Source organism: Lissotriton helveticus, chromosome 6, assembly GCF_964261635.1.
Source record: "Lissotriton helveticus chromosome 6, aLisHel1.1, whole genome shotgun sequence".
Taxonomy (NCBI): Eukaryota; Metazoa; Chordata; class Amphibia; order Caudata; family Salamandridae; genus Lissotriton; species Lissotriton helveticus.
Window position 1 is genome coordinate 266,484,166 of NC_136067.1, and position 16,239 is coordinate 266,500,404.

The window sequence follows — 16,239 nt, forward strand, 5'->3', positions numbered from 1 at the left end:
GCGCATTGGAAGGACCCGAACACCCCATCATTTTAGCAATGGCAGGCAAGATTGTTGGCAACCTGCAAATTAGAAATGGCGATCTATTCTAAAAAGGGAAAACATGGTAAAAAAAACTGGATTCGTAGTGTGGCAATCTCTGGGTAAATGGATTAACGGAGCACAGCAGTAAATTACTCCGGCACCCGGGCTTAGGACAACTTCCAGTGGGGAGATATTGAACGCTGGAACTAACTAGTCAGCACGCCTTTAATCTAATTAGGCTATGGCTGTATTCAAATGAAAATGTTATGGGATTCCTGTTATAACTTTTGATGTCTGTGCTTTCTTCCCTGTCAAGCTTTTCTCTATTGTCACTTTCTCATTCCGTAAAAAAATTACTTTTTTTCTCCTTCCGGCTTTGTTTAACTCTGTTAGGTTTTCTTATTGCTGCACTCTATTTTCTTTCTTTTCAAAGTATTTTCGATTAGTATTGTATAAAGGCACCGGGGTGGGGGTAACTCGTTATTAACTTCTGGCTTTCATTAAGTAACCCATCGCCTTACCTCAATGGCTAAAAAGATAGACGGTTCCGATTTCTTTCTCCTGCCGGTGCCTGGAGAGGGAGCGGGGGGGCTCTGATCAAAGCTGTCGTTGATTTGTATTTTGGTTTTTTGCATATTTGAAAAAAAAAATCAAAAGCAATTGAAAGTTTGTCGAAATAATATATGGGCACAAGATAACTAATTTGAGCTCAGAACAGGTTTCGGAAAACTCACACAGCTATTGCAGCTGAATCGAAAGAAGCGTCTGACACCGTCTTTCACGGCCCTTCCAAATTCCCCAGCAATTACAGCTGAGCCAATGAACACAATACAGTACAAGTGCACCCTTACTGCTCCATTTTGGCAGCCTCTACGCGAAGCCTGTTTTGGAATCTAGACCGCTGACCTCGTGGGACTAATGAGCAGAACAACACTGGTGGGGCCACTTTTTATACTCTGGCTCTACCCTGCCATTGCCGTCTCTCGCCCTGAGCCCTCAGGATCATGGGACATGTAGTCCCTACAACATTGCGCACCCTGTACAAAGGAATTCCTGCACACTAGGGTTCAAGGGCATAGCAGAAGGTTATTTTATTGCAAAATACATACAGTTTACTACACCCAATCTAGATCATGCACCATAATATCACATGTGTAACCACTTGCCCCTATGAACTCAGTGGAATCAACTGTGATTGCATCATGTTTGGGGGATTGTTGTGCAACACCATAGTGCTCTTGTGCCGCATTAGTTCGAACTGCACTTCCTATTATATTCATTCTCGTACTCTGTCTGGGGGTTGGCCTAGCAGCTTCCTTTCATTCGTCTGGCACTATGTGTGTGTGAGTAGTTGAATTCAGTGTGCTTGTGTGTGGAGTCCAAGTGAAGTTGTTTGAGGTGTGGAGGGGAGCAGGGTAGTTTGAGGATGACTAACTACAAGGAGCTTAGAGGGAAAATAGGGTCATAGGTTGCCCTCCACTCAACAACTTTTCAAAAAAAGAACCTACACCCTAGGCACTATCTAATTTTTAACTTGATGGTGTATCTTGTGTCGCAAACCATTACAACTAACCTCCCCTCTTTCAATTAATGGGGTAGGAGATACATCACTGTACAAACTACATAGTCCGGGTCCGAGGGCTAGTTTAATGACTCCATACTAGATACATGCCCCCATCGGTAATTTTCACGGTATGGAGAAAAACAGCTGGCGTTTCCTCAGCCCATGACATACCGTGAAAATTACCGATGGGGAGGAAAGGGAACTCACATTTGGAGTCATTTTAGAAGCACAAAAAGGTTTCTACCTCTCAGCTGGTACGCGACAAGATAGCTGATAGAGGTTGTGAAGACTATGTATGTCCAATGCAGTGGCTTAAAATACGTAATGCCCTGAAGAAATTGCCAAAGAGTTAAGTGGCAATGAAACATGTCGGCAAGTGGAGTATGGTTGGATAAGTAGTAACCACACTCACTTTTTTAATTTTCCACAACCAACACTTAGGAGAAAGAATAAAATTGGCTATCCGTGTTGTTTGTGGTATTAATGTTGTTTTTGACTTCGATTTTGTCATTGTTGTTTATGTACACTGCACGTATCCACAAACACAATCCTTGTTTGTTTTTTTGGACACAATTATTTTCAAGCTTGATGGTACCAATGATGAGAGCAGGGCAATCCTGGTGAGTACCTGCCAGGTTCCCGTTGGTGGTGCGCCCGTGAGGTGCCATCTCGCTTACACACACTTTTTTCTTTTGTCTGAATGTGACACCTGGGTGTGTGTTCTTTGTAGTCTCACAGCTGTTATTTTATGAATAGGGACTAGGCAAGTTTTTAAATATGGCATAATGTGGATGTATCTCCTACCCCATTAATTGAAAGAGGGGAGGTTAGATGTAATGGTTTGCGACACAAGATACACCATCAAGTTAAAAATTAGATCGTGCCTAGGGTGTAGGTTCTTTTTTTGAATAGTTTGAGGATGAGCCTTGCTAAAAGAAAAATAAATAAATAAATAAAATGTTTTAGTAATCTAGCGATGATGGGTCTAGGTGGGGCCCCGGGTTTTGGCTGCGGTCCAAGAGATCGGTGGGCACGCTCAACTATGAACTGTGTGGAGAAGGCGTCAGTCCCAATGGTCGCCAGAAGCAGCTTTTCTATATAGTCCTCCATGCGCCCAGTGTTCGTGGACTCCGGCACCCCGGTGACGCGCATATTATTGCGCCTACTACGGGCTTCTAAATCCTCGTTCTTTGCTGCGATGACCCGCAATAGGTTGTTCATCCTTGTAAGCTGCGCTGTATGTCCTGCCGTGATGTCATCATTTTCGGAAATGCGCCTTTCCGTCTCCACAATTCTTTCTTCATGTTGGTCCATTTTGTGCACAATTGCGTCCATTCTCGACGACATCCTGTCCACCTTATCCACTACCGTGGCGAATCCTTACCTCATTTCTTGTTGGATCTGCTGGACATTCTTCTCATTGGCTGATGACCCGCTCGCTGCCTGATCTGACCCATTCGGCGCTCCATTCTCTGGGTTAGAGTTCGATCCCTTTTTCGCAGCGTCGAAGGTGAGCTTTGATTGACGGGAGTCCAATTTCCCCATATTTGAACAAATCCAGGCACTCCGACCTTCTGTCACCTCTGAGCTGTCCACCTACCACAGATACTTCAGGACCACTTCACGGCAGTACTTTACTCCCTCGGGAGGCACAGAAATATGAAGCGGTAGCCCGCTGTGCACTCGACCTGTGTTTTAGGAACAGTGAGTGATAGTGGTGATGACCACGCGTATCATAGTCCCTCAGTACAGCATTACCGGGCGTTTAGGTCACAAGTCGCCCATAGCACCAAGCGCCAGGGTCGTGTACGTCGCGTGTCCACTGTGCGCAGAGGGGGCCCCAACCGTGCAATGTCCACTCTCCTATCTCTCACTCTTTGTGGCTTCCAGCAGTTCACGCTTCGTATAGGGCATCGGGGTCAGGCCCGGGGTTCTATCGGACACTTCGCACTGTCACTGCGCACACTTTTCCAGGTCACTGCCCTGTGCCCCATGCCCGCCACGGTCTAGCCCACAGCATGCACTGCCGCCTCTGCTCGCTTATTTTTCCCCCTGACAAGGGATCTCGTCTGCCGGACTCCCGCACTCAGTAAGGGCCTCCGGCTGTTCTTCCAATGCCCTGTAAGTTAGGCCGTCACAAGCGTCAGTCCCAAGTCTGTTTGCAGCTGAAATGCGGTCGCAGGCCCCTATTTGTACTGTCCACGCTATGTATCCGCCGCTTCTATCTCGCTGCCGCCTTTACATACGTCAGGCTCCCCGTCGATCTGTGTAGCACTCCGCTGGTGATCTTTCCTCCGTGCTGGCACTGGCTGTATCCGGGAGCGCGCCAGTCTTCTACTGCAGCAGCCTGTTCTCCACGTGCGAAGCCGCGGCCTCTCCTATTTGCGGACGCCGCCTGCGCCTCAACTCAGTGCTTCAGTGCTTCTCCCAGGGGACACGTCCGCGGCTTGTAGCGCCACCCTGCAGCATCTGATTGTCCCAGGATTTACACTGAGGCTGGGGGTCAATGCAATCTACGGTTCAGCATATTTCCAGCCAGTACATGAACTGGTTTTCCAGGATAAATGCCGGATTACTTTCCAGGCTACAGTAGCGTCACCCAAGGGCGGCCATTCTGTCGTGCGCCCTCTAGCGCCCCCTCTTTCTTGTGGCCACTTTTCCCACTGAGATTCAGATATCTGGTACTATGTATGCATCTGTTGTGCAGCACAAGGTTTTCTTATAGACACACACGTGATATGCTGCTCTAGGTGTATGTTACCTCTTGTTTCTATGACAGGCCTTGACATGTTGATAAATTCTATTAGTTTCATCTCAGACCTCGCAATGAAACCTATTGCTTGTTAGAGCGCTTATATGTGATGAAAAAATGCACACTCTGGGCCATTTAACCCAAATGCTCTTAGTCCCGACCACAAAACTCATTGGATGAGGGGGGGGCTCACTCATGCATTCTTGTAGTACAATGTGAGACTGGAATGTATACACTGACAATGTCTAAATGTAGTTCAAAGTACAGACACTTAAAAAGTGCTAACATATATATCCTGAAAATTTAAGGATATTAAAAGCCACACCATAACACAAATGCTCACTGTGCCACAGGACTCGAGCTGTTCCACACTGACGATACCCAAGTAGATGGAAACCGGTCTGTTGTGTTCTTTTTTAGAGAGGACCTGGCCCCGCATTAAGGGCCTGATTACGATTGCGGTTTTCCCGCATCCTCCGGGCCGGCGGAAGCCACCGCCGGCCCGGAGGATGCGGGAAAACCGCTGCGGACTGAAAAAGACCCCCGCCAGATTAGGATGGCTGGGGGATCATTTTTCAGTCCGCAGCTTTTCCGCCGCGGACGCCTTCGGTCTGCGACAGAAAAGCTTCAACATGGCTGGCAGTGTCTATCAGACACCGCCAGCCATATTAGGATTTCTGCAGAAAGATGCCTTTATACGGCGGCATTTATGCCATGTAAAGGCATACGGATTTGTGTTTGGGGGCCCATTGCGGGCCCCCAGGGGTGAAGGGGGGTTGAGGGGTGCACATGGGGGGTACCTATGGTACCCCCCTGCATTTGCCTGTACAAAGCGGCAGGCACCGCGAGGTGCCTGCCGCTTTGTGCATGCAAATGCACAACATACATTTTTATCATTGCGGCGGGTGCTGCTTCAAGCAGCACCCGCTGCAATGATAAAGATACAGGATGTGACCGCCAGGGTGGCGGTCACATCCTAATTAGCACGGAGGGACCGCCGCTGCCCCTGCGGACGGTCCCTCCTCCTCTATGGTGGCGGACGGACTCCGGTCCGTCCGCCATCATAATCGGCCTCTAAGGCTGGACTGATCCTACCGGTGTACTGATTTGCATAGGGTGGGTCTCTGTCTGGGGGCGCACGATGGGAGAAAAAATTATGATCTGAATTGCAGTCCTGAGTAATTGCCAGTGGCTAAGATTAATTCAAGAATTCCTTCCATCACATTGTGTTTTTTACACCTTAATAAAAGGGGATTGGGTTGTAGCAGCGCTAATGAAATGAAAATGAAATTAATGTGTACTTGTAAAGCGCACTTATACCCCAACCGGGTACAACCGGGTTGTAGCAGCGCTAAGAGACTCAAAAACAATTTTACATTTTCTGTGCACAGTTTTAAGGCCCAGTGCAATAAAAACTGCACAGACAATACCGAAAATATACCTTTCGGCCTTAAAACATAGCAAGGATAAAGCGTAGTGAGTATTCAATACTTTCTTAATTTAGAGTTGGTTAAATTTGCACTTCTTGAAATTCTAAAAGAAAGGCTGCATTGTATGAACAATCCCTAACTTGGTACATGATGTCTAAACAGATGAGAGCTGACACAAAATGTGCACTGGTTCCGAGTTCAAACAAAGGTTTGTGTGTCTTGACAATCCTGACCCAGTTCTGAAATGAAGAGAAACTAGTCACAACAAATCCTTGGAGAATTCAACACATTCGCTCCCAGATGTTAGGCTGACAATGCCCATAGAGCGCAAACCCTCATGATGTGGCATGCTGTCACCGCCCTGAAGACGAACTGCCTCTTCAAACCAATTTAATTTCATGGCATTTCTTGATTTCTTGAAAGATGGCAGGCCTGTTATTTTAAATCAATGCAGCCAACAATTGTGTTTACATACACATTGCCTAAAAAGGTGTTTGCCATCCAATTATAGACAGGCGAAAAAATAAACGAGGACAAAGCAAGACAGTATTCAATTTTGTTAGAAATGCTAATTTACATTTAAACAAAGAACAGTATTTGTGCCATCGTGATTTTAATTGACTGCAGCTCTGGGCGCAGAAAACACCGTTTTGAAAACGAAATTGAAAAGGGGTGCATTACATGTTCTGTGACGCTATTTTTCGGTCTGACATTAACCAAGACCTTTGGATTTTAGTAAAATTATACATATTGGTGATGTGGTCATTATTTTTAGTTTTGCTTAACTCATGTACTAATGCGTTTTAAAATATTTGTGTGTGTTTGTGTGCGCGTGTGTGATTTTATGTTAAGTTTCGAAATAGTTGGCGATTCTTATGTTATAGTTAACCAAAGTTAAAATGTGAACATGTTAAGTTAGCCATAGTTAATGTAGGCCTCAGTTGACAACTCATGCTAACATTTAAATTGTACATCTATGTTACTGTGATTTTCTCACTCTCTCTCTCCTTTCAGGAGAACTGCTGTAGTCTGAATAGGCTAATTGTTTTTAAGTATTATAATTGTTAGTTTCACTGTAACTGAATAATTGCTTTCATGCACCTGTGACCAGGACGATCGGACCTTGGTGTGCCCTCAGTGCTTAATTTTCAAAAACATGAGTGCTCAGAAGATCACAGACCTAGCAATTACATGTTGGCACACCGAAAACCAAAGCTGAATCATTTTAAATCCACCTCAGGCCTCTTTAATCCACTGTAAGACGCTCTATGCCCCTTTATTTCACATTCGCCAGTCCCCGCTTTCTCCATTTGTAACAGGGTTTCGTTTTTTAATTCCTCCTTATTTCACCTTTGTGTGTTTTCCCTCTCTATTCTTGGGAAATTTCTGATGAGGAAAAATAAGTTCCATTCCCCAGAAATGAGGGCTGGAGGCCTCTACTGGCATCCACCAGCTACATTAAGCCCTGTGTACCATGCTGTACTAGATATCTTTCGAGGACCATGCAGTGTTGAGCTTCCTTTGTGCGATGCCTGGGAAGGAGAATTAAAACATCTTATAATGAAATGCTAGATTTTGATTGGTTCCTGCCTCTTAGGAACTGTAGGGAGTGGTTCTTCTTTGTACAAACTGTATGCTTAATTGCGCGTTGCTGAGCTAGTTAGTTTTCAGATCCACCGATCTACTCTTTTGAGAGCAGATGCCCCTTTCCACTCTTGAGACCCCAATGCTTATTCTTCCTGCTCATAGAGTTACACTCCCAAGCAAATTTATCTTTCTTTGTCATACTGAATCTTCATTTGGTTCTGCTTTTCAAGCCTTTACTTGAAGACACCTGCTGCTTAGCTTACCCCACCTCATCAGGTGTAGCTATGAATTTAGGGGTCAAATTGGACATCCAGTTATCGTTTCAGCCTCGTGTCAGGCCATGGTAGGTACCTGTTTTGGTTTACTCAGGCCCTTAAAAAAGTACTACTGTTTGGTCTAGCCAAGAAAAAGGTTCTCCAAGCCTTTATTTCATCTAGACTGGAGTACACTAATGTCCTGTTTCTTGGTCTTCCCGGCTACGCTATTCAGAAACTGCAGGTGGTCCAGAATGCAGTGGCTCGACTCTCCTCAATCTGCCTTTCTGGTCTTTATTTACCTTTATTCACTCAACTGGATCTCTGTGAAGAAACCAATTGTGTTCAAAGCACTGGTCTGACCTATAGAGCCTTTCACCAGATAGGCCCTAGATATCTGGCCAACAGAATTCATATGCACGTTCTGTAAAATGAGCTGAGGTCTTCTAAAAATGCCCTTACTGTTGTCCCAAGAATTTACAGAGCAAAGGCTGGGCAGGGCATTCTTTCTCATTTCTAGGCCCTGCTGAGTGGAAAAAAACTGCATCTGGACCTTCGTCTTGCTAGCTCGGAGCAGACCTTCAGGAAAAAGGAGAAAACGTAGCTCTTTACTCAGTCTTCGATACCCCCTGGATCAAGAGCACTGGGACTGCAGCCTTGCACTTTATACATCTTATTCATCATCATCTTCATCTGAATCTGAATATTAATCCTAAAGGAATTTTCATTCATGGGAACCAAATCTTACTCAATTTAAATATAACTATTGTTAGACTTATCAGCCTTAGGGTGGTCTTCCCTCAAACCATTTGCTTTCACCACTCCTACTTTTGCTGATCTTGTTTTTGCTGGCCTTAGGACGCTGAGCACTTTACCACTGCTAACTAGTGCTAAAGTGCTTGTGCTCTCTCCCCTAAACATGGTAGAATTGGCTTATACCCAATTAGTACATTTCATTTACTTGAAAGTCCCTAGTAAAGTTGTTCCTCATGTACCCAGGACCTGTACATCAAATGCTAATAGTGCGCCTATAGCACTGAATGTGCCACCCACCTAAGTAGCCATGTAAAACATGTCCCACGTCTGCCTTTGCAGCTTGTGTGTGAAATTTTGAAACTGCTATTTCCACCTGGCAAAAAAAACTTTTGCAAGCCCACAAAACCTTCTTCTTAATAAATATAAGTCACCCCTAGGATTGGCCCCAGCGGGAAGGGTGCAATGTGTTGAAAACATTGGATACATAGTTTTAATATTTACATGGTCTGGTAGTGAAAAACTCTTAAATTCATTTTTCATTACTGCGAGGCCTACCTCTCCCATAAAAGGTCTACCTCTCCCATAAAATAACATTGGTTTTCCCCAGTACATTTAATAAGTGATATCTTTCAATTGGGAGGAGGTAGGCTATTTAATGGTAAAATTGGATTTTCAGTCATGATTCTGTAAAAGCCACTTTTATAAAGTTAAACCAAAGGGGGTGATGGGCGGAGTGTTGAACATTGCAAGCACTCACCCCCAGTCAAATGATCTGGGTTTAATCAATCATCTTTAGCTCACTCCGCCACCCCAGTTCAGACATGGCCATATGCAAATCAGTCTGACCCTGTGCCTCATGGGGACAGTCCAGCCCGAACTGCCAAGCCATGTCTTCCCTGGACCGGAAACAAGCATCCGGGGACCGGTTCACTGCAAGCTCCACAACTTCTTTGGAACTAGTCGGTGCGCAACACATCTGCAACATAGGACTTCGCATCATAAGCACCTCATCAACAGCATCCTTGATGACAACGTAGGATCTCACATCACAGCCTTGCAGCTTTCCAGGAACCGTTCCTGCATGGCACACCTCCTTTGAAAGACCTTGCATTGCCTCTGCTGCGTGACACATCCTCGACGCAGAACTCTGGATCACACCGCAACCAGGATTAAAGGTAATTTGTTCTGCGGGCCTAACTGAGTCCCTGTAGCTGGCCCCTGCAACTTCGCGGTTGACAAAAACTGGTGACTTGGTCCTGGTCTTGTACGACCAAATAACCAGAGTCAAGACATTTTGGTGCTATTTTTACCTTAATCTTTAAAATTGGTTATCTCTGGTTCTACTGATTGGACACCTGCAATGTTTGCTCTCATTTATTCGAGCAAAGAAATATATTTGTTTGCAGTTAATTAAACTCTAGATTCTGAAATTGGGTTAGTGAGATTTAATTTCTAGATTGCAACTTCCTTAGAGGATAAAATTATTATATTTCACCCAAACTCGAGTACCCACAGTCAGGCGAGACTTGTACTGATTGGAAGAATCCTTTTTTTAACCAAGCACTGATGTGCAAGGACTAACCAGAATAAACTCCTGCAACCACAAATATAGATGTATGTCATTGATTTTTTTGGCTAAACTAAATATCTCTTCAAAATGCAGATGCATAAGCTTCTGCAATTATCCTTTCTTGTGAATAAAGACCGGGGATCAGAAAGCCCCAGATGTCTTGGACAACTTTTGCTTTTTTTCTGTCCCCTTTATCCTTCTTACTCGTTACCAATCCACAAAGCTAAATGTATGCATGTAGATTTGCTCTTGTGTAGTTCTACTCCAGTACATTTGGCGTAACTGTCTTGTTTTAAATTAGGGATGAGAGGGGTAGATGCCTCCTATGAATGAATTTACAAGTGTAAAGTTCCGATAAGGTGGAGAGCGCCACAACTGGTTTGAAGCTTTCCGCTTGGGAAGGTATGGGTACATTTAATGACATTTATTTTTTTTAAATATATATTTTATTTTAATGTAAACTATAAATGTAAAATAATTTCAACTGGAGCCAATAATATAAAAAGATGCACAACAAACCCTGAAATAAAATATTGGTTAATTTATAAAATAATTTAAATGTATTATTTAATATATAAATATTTTTCGGTTGTAAACATGGTAGGGGGTTAACCCCTTACATGCGCGTGACCGGCGGGAGCCGTCACGCATCACGGTGGGCATGTGGGGAGGACTGCCCCCGGCTGTCCGAATCCTGGCCACTAATTAAAAACACCGCACAGCGCGAAAATTCACGCCGCATGCAAGGGGCTAAAAGTTACGTACATCATTTATTTGAAAAAATGTCGTTATTTTCAAATAAGTTATTAAGTTTGATTTAATTTTAATAAGTTTGATTTATTTTTTGTTACAAAATAAGTGCATTCAATTTAAAAAATAATGTTGATAATTTATGTAAACATGTATACATTTACATATTCTATCTATATATCTGTATAAATATATCAATACCTATCTATATATCTATCTATACATCCTATCTATATCTATAGCTCCTATCTATACCTATATAGATATATATATATATATATATATATATATATATATCTATATATATATATATATATATATTTATTTCGCAATTCGCCTTAGCTTTTCAGGAGTCACGCAACAGTGTGTCCATGGACTCGGCATTCAAATAATGATTAAAGACGCCCTACGCGTTTCGAGATCAGTTATCTCTCATCAGGGGCTGGCTTCATTTTCATTGGTGCCCGTGATGTATTGTGTTTAGTGCGCTCGATCTCCACTGCATGTTGGGACTTATAGTCCTTGGGAGTTCATATTACATCTTTAGTAGACTTACACAGGCACCTTGAAGCCGGTCTTTTCCTTAGTAGGAATTGAGTGGCGAGTCAGTTTCTATTTTAGATGCAGGACTCACTGTGCTTCAAGTTCGGCAAAGTTCCAAACTGCAGCCTCGTCATATTTCACTAAGGAACAGACCCGCTTCAAGGTGCCTCTGTAAGTCTACTAAAGATGTAATATGAACTCCCAAGGACTAGAAGTCCCAACATGCAGTGGAGATCGAGCGCACTAAACGCAATACATCACAGGCACCAATGAAAATGAAGCCAGCCCCTGATGAGAGATAACTGATCTCGAAACGCGTAGGCCGTCTTTAATCATTCTTTGAATGCAGAGTCCATGGACACACTGTTGCGTGACTCCTGAAAAGCTATGGCGAATTGCGAAATATATATATATATATATATATATATATATATATATATATATATATATATATATGTATAAAATTGCATTTAAATAGCGCTTACGCCCACCAACGAGGCGTAAAAGTGATTTACAGAGAGTAGAATGCTACTTTGGAGCTCAAAGCTAGTCAAGTGGTTATTACTTAATGTTGGCTATTAGGATTAGGCTCGTGGTCAGGAAAACCATTCCATGCATTTACTCCTGTTTCAGTATAGTAATACATTTGGTGTGATTCTTAGTTGGGGTGACTGGGAAGCAAACGGTTGATGGATTGAACAGATATATTTTTAGGTTGTAGGGATGTGGTTTCAAAGAAAGCAAGAGCAAAATAGAAAGGCATTCAAGTTTGAGTCTCGATTCATGCAGAAGGTGGAAGGAGAGGGTAATTCAAGTGAAATAAAGGAATGAAAATTTGAAGTCATGGTAAATTTTTCATGCAGTGTTTTAGAAATAGCAGGCTTTTTTTTGAGAAAGCATAAAATCAGTGTGTGTGCGTATATATATATATATATATTTATTTATGTATGTAGTTTTATAAAGCGCTGGCAAGACCTGAGGGTATCAGAGCGCTTTACATCAGTGCAAGTTCAATTTAAAGAGCAAGTAAAATCACACATTAGGGATACATTCAAAATAAGTTAAAGATTGAGGGTTGCAGAGGAGGTATACAGGGAAACTTAGGGGTTAAGGTCATGGCTTGACTGTTGGTTGCTATCTTGCTAGTGAAGAGGTCTGTTGACAAGGAGATCCTTTAGTTGTCTCTTGAAGCTCAAAAAGGATGTGTTTGTCCTGGAATGGAGATCCACATTTTAGGGGCATTGGTTGAGAAGGAGCCAGCTAGGGTTTTTGGTTTGTAGACTTTGGATGGGACAAGGAGTAAGGTATTTGGCACTTCATTGGTTTATTGATTGGTTTTCCAGTGTGGAGTACTTTGTGAGTGAGACTGGCAGTTCTAAAGATGCAGTGAGCTAAAGTTGGGAGCAATTTCAGTTCTTTGTGGGCAGGGTATATATGATCAAATTGTTTGGTTCCTGTGACCATTTTGGCTGCTGCATTAAGAGTAGTTCTAGAGGTGCAAGTTTGGATTTTGCAGTGCCTGTGAGGGTGGCACTCCCATAATCTAGTATAGACAACACCATTGCTTGTGTGGAAGGTTTGAGATCGTTCGGTGGTAGGTAAAGTTTGATTTTGGTGACAAATTTCAGGTTGTGGAGTGCACTCTTCACACTGTTCTTTTTATGGTCTTCCGTGTTCGGTTAGCGGTCTAATGTGATTCCTAGAGATTTGACACAGTTGGCTAGGTAAGATTGCAGTTAAGAGGGTCTATGCTGGTTAGCCATTCCCGCATTTGGGGGGGGAGGGGGATTGCTCTTACTTTGATATGAATGGAATTTCTGTCTTATCTTTGTTAAGTTTTAGGTGGTTGCGAGATAGCCCGTATTGTACTTCTTTGAGCGTGGCATTTAATCTGTGCGCATCATCTAGTGAGAAGATTGCCAAATAGAGATGGGTGTCATGTGCAAATAGGTGAAAGGTGATGTTTGCATGGTTGACATTGAAAGCGAGGGGCTCCAAGTTGATATTTAACAGTGTAGGCGAGAGGACAGAGCCTTGGGGGACACCCAGAGTGGTTGGCATTGTGTCAGAGGTCAGATTGCTTATTTCTATTTGTTGAATGCGGTTTTATAGAAAAGAGGTGAGCCAGCGAAGGACGGCTCATTCTGCACTGATCCTCTTTTGGAGGAACTCCAAGAGAAGCTTGTGATTGACTGTGCCGAAGGCTGTGAATAGATCTAGGAGTATGAACAGGCAGCATCTGTCTGTGTCCAGGGATTTATTTGGGTCATCCACAATGTTCAGAATAGCGTTTTCTGTGCTGTAGCCCTTTCTGAAGATCGATTGATGAGGTTCTAGGAGAATGTAGTTGTCGATGTGTTGGTTTACATGTGAGCGAACAGGTCTTTTGGGATTTTTGCTAGGAAAGGGAGGTTAGAGACCAGTCTGAAGTTGTTAAGGTCGTTTGGGTCAGCTCCGTGGTTTTTTGAGCAGTGGCGTAACTTTGCAGAGTTTGAGACAGTCTGGCATCACTCCAGTCATCAGGGAGCTGTTTATGATCTTAATCCAAAGGGGGGATAGGGCATGGTTGATTTTTTTTTTTTACCAGGTATGATGAGGGGTCCGCAAGGTGGGAGGAGGATTTGTATTTGGCCAACAGAGCAGAAATGTCCTTCTCCGAGATTGGGTTGAACATCTCCCAGCTTTTAGGCGTTATGAGGGGCTCTTGTTTTTGATTACATCTTTTGATTTCCTGTGGAATGATCATTGGTAGGATGGTCATTTAGGGAGTCGGGTGTTTTATCTGCCTTTCTAGGAGTAGGGTTTCAGCTGGATGACTAGTTGTGTTCTTCATGGGAGAGCTCTAGTTTTGTGATTTTTGTCATTGAAAAAACTGGCAAAGTTGTCACACCATTCTATGAGATACCCAGCAAATATTCATTGTTTTGTTTCTCCCCGAATATCCTTCCCTCTGACCGTAGACTTGTTTATATATACAATGTAAACACTCATGAGGGGGAGTGTACGGCTTGAGTGAGCGGTCAGTCTCCTCTACCACTACACTCACTTTGTTGCATTGAAATGTGCAGGAAAAATCTGGCATAGTAGCATATTTTCACTTATTTGTTCTATTTTTCGTAACATGTAAAGCTTTTTTCCTGGCAGAGAAAAGGATTCCTCTACAGCCTACGAAGTTATGGGTTAGGGGGTAGTGTGGAGCTTTTTTCACCCCCAATTTACAATATATGTAAATGGGCAAATTTAGTGGAAAAGACTCTGGGAATGTATGCAAATACAAAATTCACGGTTATTTAGTTTGTGAATGTTGACCTCATTCGACATGCTGCCTACCATCACTCTTTCCTGCGAATGCCCAATTTCCAACCATTAACATTAAATTAATGACTGTGCAAAACTACTAATCCATCTAGACTTTTCACTGTCGTAAGCGAAATTCACTGTTCGATAGAGTCCCATATTCTAATTAGGTGATTTTTGTCTACAAATTTATATTTATTTTTTAGGTTCTTTTTAGCAGGAACGAAGTACAAAGGAAGTCAGAATGCTGTACAAAGGCGAACAGCACATGAATAGAAGTCAAAATGTAATACAGCAAGTGATAAGGGATAATACAGAGATTACTGAATGCAGAAGCGGGTACATGAAGTCATATTGAAGATATATTGTAGGGAGTAATGTAAGACAAAAGATTTAAGGCCTGATTTAGACTTTGACAGACAGTACCTCCTCCCTCCTGACAGACTACCATCCAATAAATTGAGAGATGAGCCCCCCAACCCCCGCCCCCTCTAGCTGTTACCTCAGTACGTAGAAAGGAGCCATCATCACAGTGGTTCCATTCAAAGTACGATACTTTTGGCGGACGGCCACCATCAGTTTTGGCGGTCATTCACCGAACTTTTTGTTTATTCTTTTCAGACACAATACTTCCAAAGCTGTAGTTTGCGATAAACAAAAAAACAATTACCCCAGCTCCCAAGACGTTTTCTCTGTTGTGCGGGTCATTATGTTTTTTTTGTGTCAGTTCCCTGGAGGAAGATTTCTATCAACTGAGTCTTCTAGGGGTTCGATGATCGAAAGCTTATGGTCTTCTCATCTTTAATGAGGCGGGTGGACAAAGAGTTTGGCCAATCAGATACTATTTTCGTTTTTACAAGTTTTATATAGCGCAAATTAGACCCGAAGATATCGGGTATCTTACATAGCACCAGTTTGGTTACACAAGGACACAATCATGTTTTGTGTTACGCACGGGTAGATTAAGTGATTTGCCCAGAATCACAGGATGTTGAGCCTCGTTGCCAAGAGTCTAACGCAGTTCCCCAGCTTAGACGTCGACCGCTCTAGCAGTAAGGCTCTTCCTCTCCCCAATTGCATTTGCAACAGAGTACCCTGTCCGCAAAACTCAAATTCAGGGCCTTAGATCCCCGTCTAAGGACCAGGACATCATAGCATGGAGAGAGTCAGGGGCGTAACACAGGCCCACGCATCCCCCGCAGTGCGGAGGGCCCTCAAGCTCAAGGGGGCCCCCTCAGCGCTACACTTCGGCCTGAGAGCTCCAAATAGAGTCCGGAGGGGGCCCATCCACGTACCTGGCAGGCGGGCCCCCTCAATTATCGTTACACCACTGGAGAGAGTAGAAAGGAGGAGGAGTGGTTAGACTGAGATAAAGGAAAGCATTATCAAAGGAGCAACAGCTTCCTCACCGAGTGATGTGGTATAATTTTAGTAGATTGGAGAATGGACGAGGCAATTTCTATATGTGATGATAGATGTGCATGCAACAGCAAGGATTATCAGAGAATTCAACCTAATATGCAAGTGCTAAGATTAGGAAACCACATTTTCCATACATCAACATTTGTTTTCATTGCAGTGTAATTGGCTTTGCCTATTTCTTACTAATACATTTGTAATGAACCATTTCAAACATGCACATGTTTTACACGTGTCAGAGTGCAAACAGAAATGCTTGTTCGAATATTCCATTCAATTACTTATGTTCTATG